This window comes from Callorhinus ursinus, unplaced genomic scaffold (genome assembly GCF_003265705.2).
Source record: "Callorhinus ursinus isolate GAN/ISIS: 27379988/994484 unplaced genomic scaffold, GSC_fseal_2.0 scaffold40, whole genome shotgun sequence".
NCBI lineage: Eukaryota > Metazoa > Chordata > Mammalia > Carnivora > Otariidae > Callorhinus > Callorhinus ursinus.
Genome location: NW_027397102.1, coordinates 5,166,065 through 5,175,471, shown reverse-complemented (window position 1 = coordinate 5,175,471; position 9,407 = coordinate 5,166,065). Strand labels below are relative to the sequence as shown.

The following is a 9,407-nucleotide window of genomic DNA, read 5'->3' as shown; positions in this document are numbered from 1 at the left end:
AATATATATAAAGCAAATATTGATAAAATTAAAGGGAGAAATAGTTTTATAAAAATAGTTGAAGACTTTAATATGTCACTTTTAACAATGGATAAAATAAACAGAAAATCAATAAAGGGAGAAAGTAGTTGAACAGCACTAAAGTACTAAAGGAACCTAATAGATATATGCAAAATAACCCACATAAAAAGAACAAAATACTCATTATTTTTTCATGGGCATGAAATAATTTTTCAGGATAGAACACATGTTAGGCAAGAACAAAAGTCTAAATAAATTTTGAAACAATGAAATAATATAATACATTTTTTTCTTATGAGAATGTAATGAAACTATATAACAATAGCAAAAGTAAGCTGAAAATACACAAATATGTGGCAACCAAATCAATCACTCTTAAACAATCAGTGGGTCAAATGTAAAATAAGAAGGGAAATTAGAAAATAATTTGGGACAAACAAAAATAAAAACAACATACCACAAGTAATGGGATGCAGTGAAAATAGTACTAAAAGGGAAAATTTTTGCAATTAATGTTTATTTTTTAAAAATGGCCTCAAGGGGCGCCTGGGTGGCTCAGTCGTTAAGCGTCTGCCTTCGATTCAGGTCATGATCCTGGGGTCCTGGGATCGAGCCCTGCATCAGGCTCCCTGCTCCATGGGAAGACTGCCTCTCCTTCTCCCACTCGCCCTGCTTGTGTTCCCTCTCTTGCTGTGTCTCTCTCTGTCAAATAAATAAATAAAATCTTTAAAAAAAAAGGCCTCAAAACAGTAGGTGAAATGTAAACCTTAAGGAACTAGATAAACAATGAATTAAATACAAAGCTAAGGAGATAATAAAGATTAGATTAGACATGAAATACAAAATAGAAAAATTAGAGAAAACCCTTGAAACTAAGATTCAGTTTTTCAAAAAATGCAACAAAATTGACCAACTTCAGCAAGACTAAGAAAAAAATTTTAAATAACTAAAATCAAAAATGAAAGAGAAGACATTGTAACTGATACAAGAGAAGGATTATAAATATATAGTATGAACATTTCTATGCCAATAAATTATATAATGTGGATAAAAAGAACAAATTCTTAAAAACACACAAGTATCAAGAATGAAATAATTGAAAAATTGAAAGCCTGAGAGATTTATAACTGCAAAAGATATTAAATCAGTAATCAAAAACTTTTCAACAGAGGAAATATCAGAAGAAATTGATACACTTGTGAATTTTACCAAATATTTTTTTTAAAAAAGTTAAAATTAATCCTTCTCAAACTGTCCAAAAATTGAAGAGGTGGGTACACTTACAACCTTATATCTATGAGGCCAACATTACTTTGATACCAAAGCTAAGCAAAGACACTACATGGAAAGAAGATTATAGATCAATATTACTTATAACTTTGAGGCTAAAGTCTTTAACAAAATATTAGCAATCCATATTCATCATAGTATTAAATATGTTATACACCTTGACCAACTGGAATTTATTCTTTGACTGCAATGATGTTTCAACTTAAAAAAATCCAATCAAGTAATAAATATTAACATAATAAAAGAAAGATCACATGATTATCTTGATAGATGCATGAAAAGAATTTGACAAAATTCATTACCTTTTCATGATAAAAGTACTCAATAATTAGAAATTAAAGGAAGCTAGCTCAAGAATATAAAGGACATATATGAAAACCCACAGCTAACATCATATTCAATAGTAAAAGACTAAAAATATTACCTTTAAGATCAGGAACAAAACAGGATTTCATATTTTACCCATTCTATTTGATATAGTATTAGAAGTCCGAGACAGAGAAATTAGGTAAGGGAAAGAAATATGAGGCATCAAAATTGAAAATAAGAAATTAAGTTTTATGTTTACAGATGACATGATTTTACATGTAAAAAAGTATAAAGATTTCCCAAATATATGAAAACTAAAAAATGAATTCAGTGAAGTTGCAGTCAACACACAAAATTTAACTATTTCTATACACTAAAAATAAAACAAGACAAAAAAATGAAAATAAGAAATCAATTACATTGTTAATATCATCAATAAAAAGTAAAATACTTAGAAATAAACTTAACCAAGGAGGTAAAAAAAATAGTATGCTGAAAATTAAAACTATTGGTGAAAGAAATTAAATAAGATAGAAATAAATGGAAAAATATCTCATGTTCATAGATTGGGAAAAAAATAATTTTAAGATGTCAAATTATCTAAAGTGGTATACAAATTCAGTGCAATCCCTGCCAAATTTTCAGTTACAATTTTTGCAGAAATACAAATATACATTCTTAAATTCATATGCAATATCATGGCACCACTTGTCAATACAATTTTAAAAAAAGAAGGTTGGAGGTCTCATACTTGGTGATTATTAAATTCTACAATGCTACAAATATCAAAATGGTGTGGTATTGGCCTAAAGATAGACATATAGACAAATGGAGTAAAAACTAAATCCTCACGCATATAGTCAATAATGTTCTACAAGGGACTCAATTCATGCAATGGGGGAGGACAGTTTTTTTTTTCCAAAATAAAGTTGGGAAAACCAGATATCGATAAGCAAGAGTCAAATTGGACCTTTACTTTAAACCATACACAAAAATTAACTAAAAATAAAACAAAACTCAAATCAAAATGGATCCAAAACTTAAATGTAATATCTTAAATTATAAAACTCTGAAAAAAACATAAGAAAAAGTCTTACATGGTATTTGACAAAAATTTCTTATATAGGACACCAAAACCACAGGTACAAAATAAAAAAAATAGGTAAATTGGGCTTTATCAGAATTAAACATTTTTGTGCATCAAAGGACACTATCAACAGAATGAAAAGGCTATCTTTGAAATAGAAAAATAAATATTTGCAAATAATACATAAAGGATCAATATCCAGAATATATAAAGAATTTATACAATTCAGATGGGGAGAGAAGATGGTAGGAGGACCCTAGGCCCATCTGGTCCTACAAATACAACTAGATAATTATCACATCATTCTAAATACCCCAGAAATCAACCTGAAGACTGACAGAACAAATTCCACAACTGAAGGGAAAGAAGAAGCCATGTCAAAGAAGGTAGGCAGTGTGGAGACATGGTTTTGTGGAGAAATGGATCTCAGACGCTGTGGAGGGTGGGGACTCATGGTTGCAGAGAAAAAAGAGAGAGGTGGGGAGAGGAAAAGAGGGAGAGAGAGAGATGGGAGGGCACACAGGGGAACATACAAGGAGAATATTTCCTCAAAACTATTGCCTGGGAAAATGAGAGGGGCTGAATTTTCTGAGCTCTTGCAACCAGCAGGGCTTAAAGACTGGAGTTTTAGCTCTTCCGCCGCCATTTTAAATCCAGCTCCATACAACGCTCCGCCGCCGCTGCTGCCACGACCCGGACTGCGCGCCAGCACCCCACCGCCGACAACTCCGCCACCATGGAGGACATGAACGAGTACAGCAACATAGAGGAATTCGCAGAGGGATCCAAGATCAACGCGAGCAAGAATCAGCAGGATGACGGTAAAATGTTTATTGGAGGCTTGAGCTGGGATACGAGCAAGAAAGATCTGACTGAATATTTGTCTCGATTTGGGGAAGTTGTAGACTGTACAATAAAAACAGATCCTGTGACTGGAAGATCAAGAGGATTTGGATTTGTGCTTTTCAAAGATGCTGCTAGTGTTGATAAGGTTTTGGAACTGAAAGAACACAAATTGGATGGCAAATTGATAGACCCCAAAAGGGCCAAAGCTTTAAAAGGGAAAGAACCCCCCAAAAAGGTTTTTGTGGGTGGATTGAGCCCAGATACTTCTGAAGAACAAATTAAAGAATATTTTGGAGCCTTTGGAGAGATTGAAAATATTGAACTTCCCATGGATACAAAAACAAATGAAAGAAGAGGATTTTGTTTTATTACATATACAGACGAAGAGCCAGTAAAGAAATTGTTAGAAAGCAGATATCATCAAATTGGTTCTGGGAAGTGTGAAATCAAAGTTGCACAACCCAAAGAGTTATACAGGCAGCAACAGCAACAACAAAAAGGAGGAAGAGGTGCTGCAGCTGGTGGACGAGGTGGTACTAGGGGTCGTGGATGAGGTCAGGGCCAAAACTGGAACCAAGAATTTAATAATTATTATGATCAAGGATATGGAAATTACAATAGTGCCTATGGTGGTGATCAAAACTATAGTGGCTATGGCGGCTATGATTATACTGGGTATAACTATGGGAACTATGGATATGGACAGGGATATGCAGACTACAGTGGGCAACAGAGCACTTACGGCAAGGCGTCTCGAGGGGGTGGCAATCACCAAAACAATTACCAGCCATACTAAAGGAGGATGTTGGAGAAAACAGGAGGAGATTGCTAAAGTTAACCCATCTTGCAGGACGACATTGAAGATTGGTCTTCTGTTGATCTAAGATGATTATTTTGTAAAAGACTTTTTAGTGTACAAGACACAACTGTCCAACTGTATATAGCCGCCAATTAGTTTTCTTTGTTTTTACTTTGTCTTTTGCTATCTGTGTTATGACTCGATGTGGATTTGTGTTTATACAAATTTTATTTGTATGATTCCATGTTAAACCTCAAATAAATGCTTCTTTATGTGAAAAAAAAAAAAAGACTGGAGTTTTAACAGTTGATAGGCTTACTTGGATAGAGCCCTGAGGGCACTGCCCTACTCCTAGAGAGAAAGCAGGCAAACAACCTGGGAGCAAACTGCTTTGAAACAAGTGATCTGAAGAATTCCTGCAGCCCACAGTGGGGAGATTATTCACTCTTTTTGGAGCACTTCCCTGAGAGGCAGCTTCCAGGGAGACTCCTCTATGGGGATAAAGGAGCCAGAGGGTGCAATTTCCCCTTCCCTCAGTGTAAACACAGAGCCACCAGTTGAAGGCAGCTCAGCCCCCAAATGGGCTGCCTAACTTGCTTACACCAAGTCCCACCCCATTGAGCTCTGGCCTGAGTGCCCTTCTCAGTCAAGCTTGCTTCAACCCAGCACAGCAGACCCCTCGCCCAGAAGACCAGCACAGGACCCTGCCCACACCACTTCCATAAAGCCTGGAGTTTAAAAATCAGCAGGCTTGGCTAGGGTAGGGCCTGGAGGGCACTGCTCTGTACCTGGAGAGAAGACAGGCAAACAACCCATAGGCAGTATAGAAACAACCATCTGAAAAATACCTGGCTCACACAGGGTTGAGGGGGAAGGATTATTCACTCTAATCCTCTGAGTGCTTCCCTGAGAGGCAGTGTGACAGAGACCACTCTCTGGGAACAAAGGATCTGACTGGTGCCATTTCCTTTCCCCTCCCCTGAGCATAAACACAGAGCCACCAGCTGTAAGCAACCATAGCTCAGACACTGGCTGCCTAACTTGTTTATACCAAGTCCCACAGCCCTGAGCTCAGGCAGTACTCCCTTCTCAGCCAAGCTTGCCTCAGTCCCAGTGCAGCAGGCCCCTCCCCAAGAAAACCAGCACAAACCTCTCCCCACAACATATCTCAGGGCTTCAGTTCTACTGGAAGTAGTATCACATCTCATTTAACAAACAGATCAGGGCACACCAAGTAAAAACTCACCATATTCTGGCCAAGGACAAAACAATGCCCACTGCAGGCAAGGAGAACCTCTGCAGACTAGTGGCCAGAAGGATAGAATGGCCAAAACATAACAGCAGAACCCATGCAGCACATAACAGAGACACTCCCTGAAGATCCTGGTCCCGGTGACTATATGACCTCTTCTTCGTAAAGCCATTGCTCTCAGGAGCAGGAAACATAATAGATTTTACTAACACAGAGAAGAAGGCTGACACTTAGACAAAATGCCAAGACAGAGGAATTCATCCCAAAGGAAACAAGAAGATAAGGTCACAGCCAGAGATCTAAGTGAAACAATTTTAAGTAACATGCCTGATGGAGAATTTAAACCGCCAGTCATAAGGATAATCACTGGGCTTGAGAAAAGAATGGAATATTTCAGGGAGGCCCTTACCACAGATAGAAAAGAGTTAAAAAAGAATCAGAAGCAAACAATGAATCATGAAACACTACATCAAAAACTAATGATGCAATGTATGGTGATTAACATAACATAATAAAATAAAATAAAATAAAAATAAAAGAAATGAAAAATGCAAAAACTGAGATTTGCAACAGACTTGATGCAATGAACACAGAGGTGGAAGAAGCAGAGGAAAAAATAAATGATATAGAAAATAAGATAATAAAAAATAATGAAGATGAACAAAAGAGGAAGAATTATTATACACAAAAATAGGGAACTCAGTGATTCCATGAAACATAATAACATTCATATTTTAAGAGTCCCAGAAGAAGAAGAGAGAGAAAGGGGGGGGCAGAAAATTTATCACAGGAAATCATAGCTGAAAAGTTCTCTTATCTGGGGAAGACAATAGACATCAAGATCCAGGAGGCAAAGAGAACTTCGAATAAATCAATAAAGCAGGCCATCGCAAGACACATTGCAATTAAAGTTGAAGAATATAGTGATAAAGAAAAAAATCTTAAAAACAGCAAGACAAAAGAAGACCTTAATTTACAAGAGAAAACCCATAAGGCTAGCTGCAGATTTCTCAAGAGAACTTGGTCAAAGAGAAGGGAGTGGCATGATATATTCAATGTGCTGAATGGGAAAAATCTGCAGACCAGAAAACTCTGGCCAGCAAGGTTATCATTCAGGATAGAAGAAGAGACAAAGAGTTTCTAAAACAAACAAAAACTAAATGATTTTGTGACCACTAAACAAGACCTACAAGAAATATTAAAGGGGACTCTTTTAGTGGAAAGACCAAAAGTGACAAAGACTAGAAGGGAACAGAAAAAATTCTTCAAAAACAATGACAAAACAAGTACCAAGATAACACTCCATACATATCTATCAGTAATTACTCCGATTGTAAATGGACTAAACCCTCCAATCAAAAGGCATAGGGTGTTACAATGGATTAAAAACAAAACAAAACAACTATATCATGCCTACAAGAGACTCATTTTAGACCTAAAGACACAGATTGAAAGAGGGGGATAGAGAAACATTTAACATGCAAATGAATATCAAAAGAAAGCTAGAGTAGCAAAATTATATATATGACAAACTAGACGTGAAACCAAAGACTGCAACAAGAGATTAAGAAGGACACTATGTCATAATAAAGGGGACAATCCAACAAGAATATCTAGCAATTGTAAATATTTAAGTGCCCAACATGGGATCACACAAATATATAAAACAATAACAATCATAAAGATGATAATGCAGAAATAGTAGAGGACTTTAACACCCGACTTCCGTCAATGGACAGATCATCTAAGCAGAATATCCACAAGGAAACTGTGGCTTGAATGACACACTGGACCAGATGGGACTTAACAAATATATTTAAACATTCCATCCTAAAGCAGGAAAATACACACATTCTTTATAAGTAAACATGGGACATTTTTTACAAGTAAACATGGGACATTCATCTGGTCACAAACCAGGCCTCCACAAGTACAAAAAAATTGAGATCATACCATGCATATTTTCAGACCACAATGAAACTTGAAGTCAACCACAAGAAAAAATTTGGAAAGACCACAAAAACATGGAGGTTAAGCAAAATGCTAATAAAGAATGAATGGGTCAACCAGGAAGTCAAGGAAGAAATAAAAAATACACGGAAACAAATGAAAATGAAAACATGACAGTCCAAAAACTTTGGGATGCAGCAAATCCATCCAAAGGGGGAAGTATATAGCAATACAGGCCTACCTCAAGAAGCAAGAAAAATCTAATACACAACCTAACCTTGAAAGGAACTAAAAATTGAAAGACAAGAGAAGTCTAAAGCCAACAGAATGAAGGAAATGATAAAGATTAGTACAGAAATAAATGATAGAGAATAAGCAATCAATAGAACACATCAATGAAACCAGGAGCTGGTTCTTTGGAAAAATTAATAACATTGATCAACTTCTAGCCAGATTTATCAAAATAAAGACAAGGGACCCAAATAAATAATATCACAAATGAGAGAATCACAACCAACACCACAGAAATAATTATAAGAGAATATTATAAAAAACTATATGCCAAAAATTGGACAACCTGGGAGAAATGGATAAATTCCTAAAAACATATAAACTAACAAAATTGAAGCAGGAAGAAATAGAAAACTTGATCAGACTGATAAACAGAAAATAAATTGAATCAGTTATCAAAAATCTCCCAACAAACAAAAGTCTAGTGCTAGATGGCTTCACAGGTGAACTCTACCAAACATTTAAAGAAGAGCTCATAACTATTCTTCTGACAGGCACTTAGGTGGCTCAATTGGTTAAGTCTGCCTTTGGCTCAGGTCATGATCCCAGGGTCCTAGGATTGAGCTTGGCTTTGGGCTCCCTGCTCAGCGGAGAGCCTCTTCTCCCACTCCCTCTGCCTGCTGCTGCCCCTGCTTGTGCTGTCTTTCTGTCAAATAAATAAAAATAAAATCTTTAAAAAATAACTATTCTTCTGCAACTTTTCAGAAAAACAGAAAGAAAAGGAAAATGTCCAAACTCATTCTATGAGGCCAGCATCACCAACATACCAAAACCAGATAAAGACATCACTAAAAAAGAGAACTACAGGCCAATATCCCTGATGAACATGGATGCAAAAATTGTCAATAAAATACTAGCAAACTAAATCAAACAATATATTAAAATAATCATTCACCACAATAAAGTGGGATTTACTGTTGGGTTGTGAGGGATGTTGAATATTCACAAATCAATCAACATGATACAGCACATTAATAAAAGGAAGTATAACAACCATAAGATCCTTTCAATAGATGCAGAAAAGGCATTTGACAAAGTACAAAACCCATTCTTAATAAAAGCCCTCAACAAAATAGGGTTAGCAAGAAAATACCACAACTTAACAAAAACCATATATGAAAAAAACACAGCTAATATCATGCTAAATGGGGAAAAACTGAGGGAATTTTCTCTATGGTTATGAACAAGACAGGGATGTCTACTCTCACCACTTTTATTTAACATAGTACTGGAAATCCTAACCACAAATATCAGACAACAAAAAGGAATTCAAATCAGCAAGGAAGAAGTGAAACCTTCACTATGTGCAGATGACATGATGTCCTATACAGAAAATCTGAAAGACTTCAATGAAAATTTTCTAGAACTGATACACCAGTTCAGTAAAGTTGCAGGATACAAAATCAGCATGCAGAAATCTGTCGAATTTCTATACACCAACAATGAAGTAGCAGAAAGAGCAATCAAGGAATCAATCCCATTTATAATTTCACCAAAACCCTTTATAAACCTAGGAATAAACCTAACCAAAAAGTGAAAGACCTATACTCTGAAAACTATAA

At 35.8% G+C, this 9,407-nt stretch overlaps 1 pseudogene; it reads left to right on the top strand.

The window, feature by feature from the left end:
- The first annotated feature begins 3,349 nt into the window (after window positions 1–3,349).
- LOC112823169 (heterogeneous nuclear ribonucleoprotein D-like pseudogene) lies at window positions 3,350–4,625 on the top strand (annotated as a pseudogene).
- The last annotated feature ends 4,782 nt before the right edge of the window (window positions 4,626–9,407 follow it).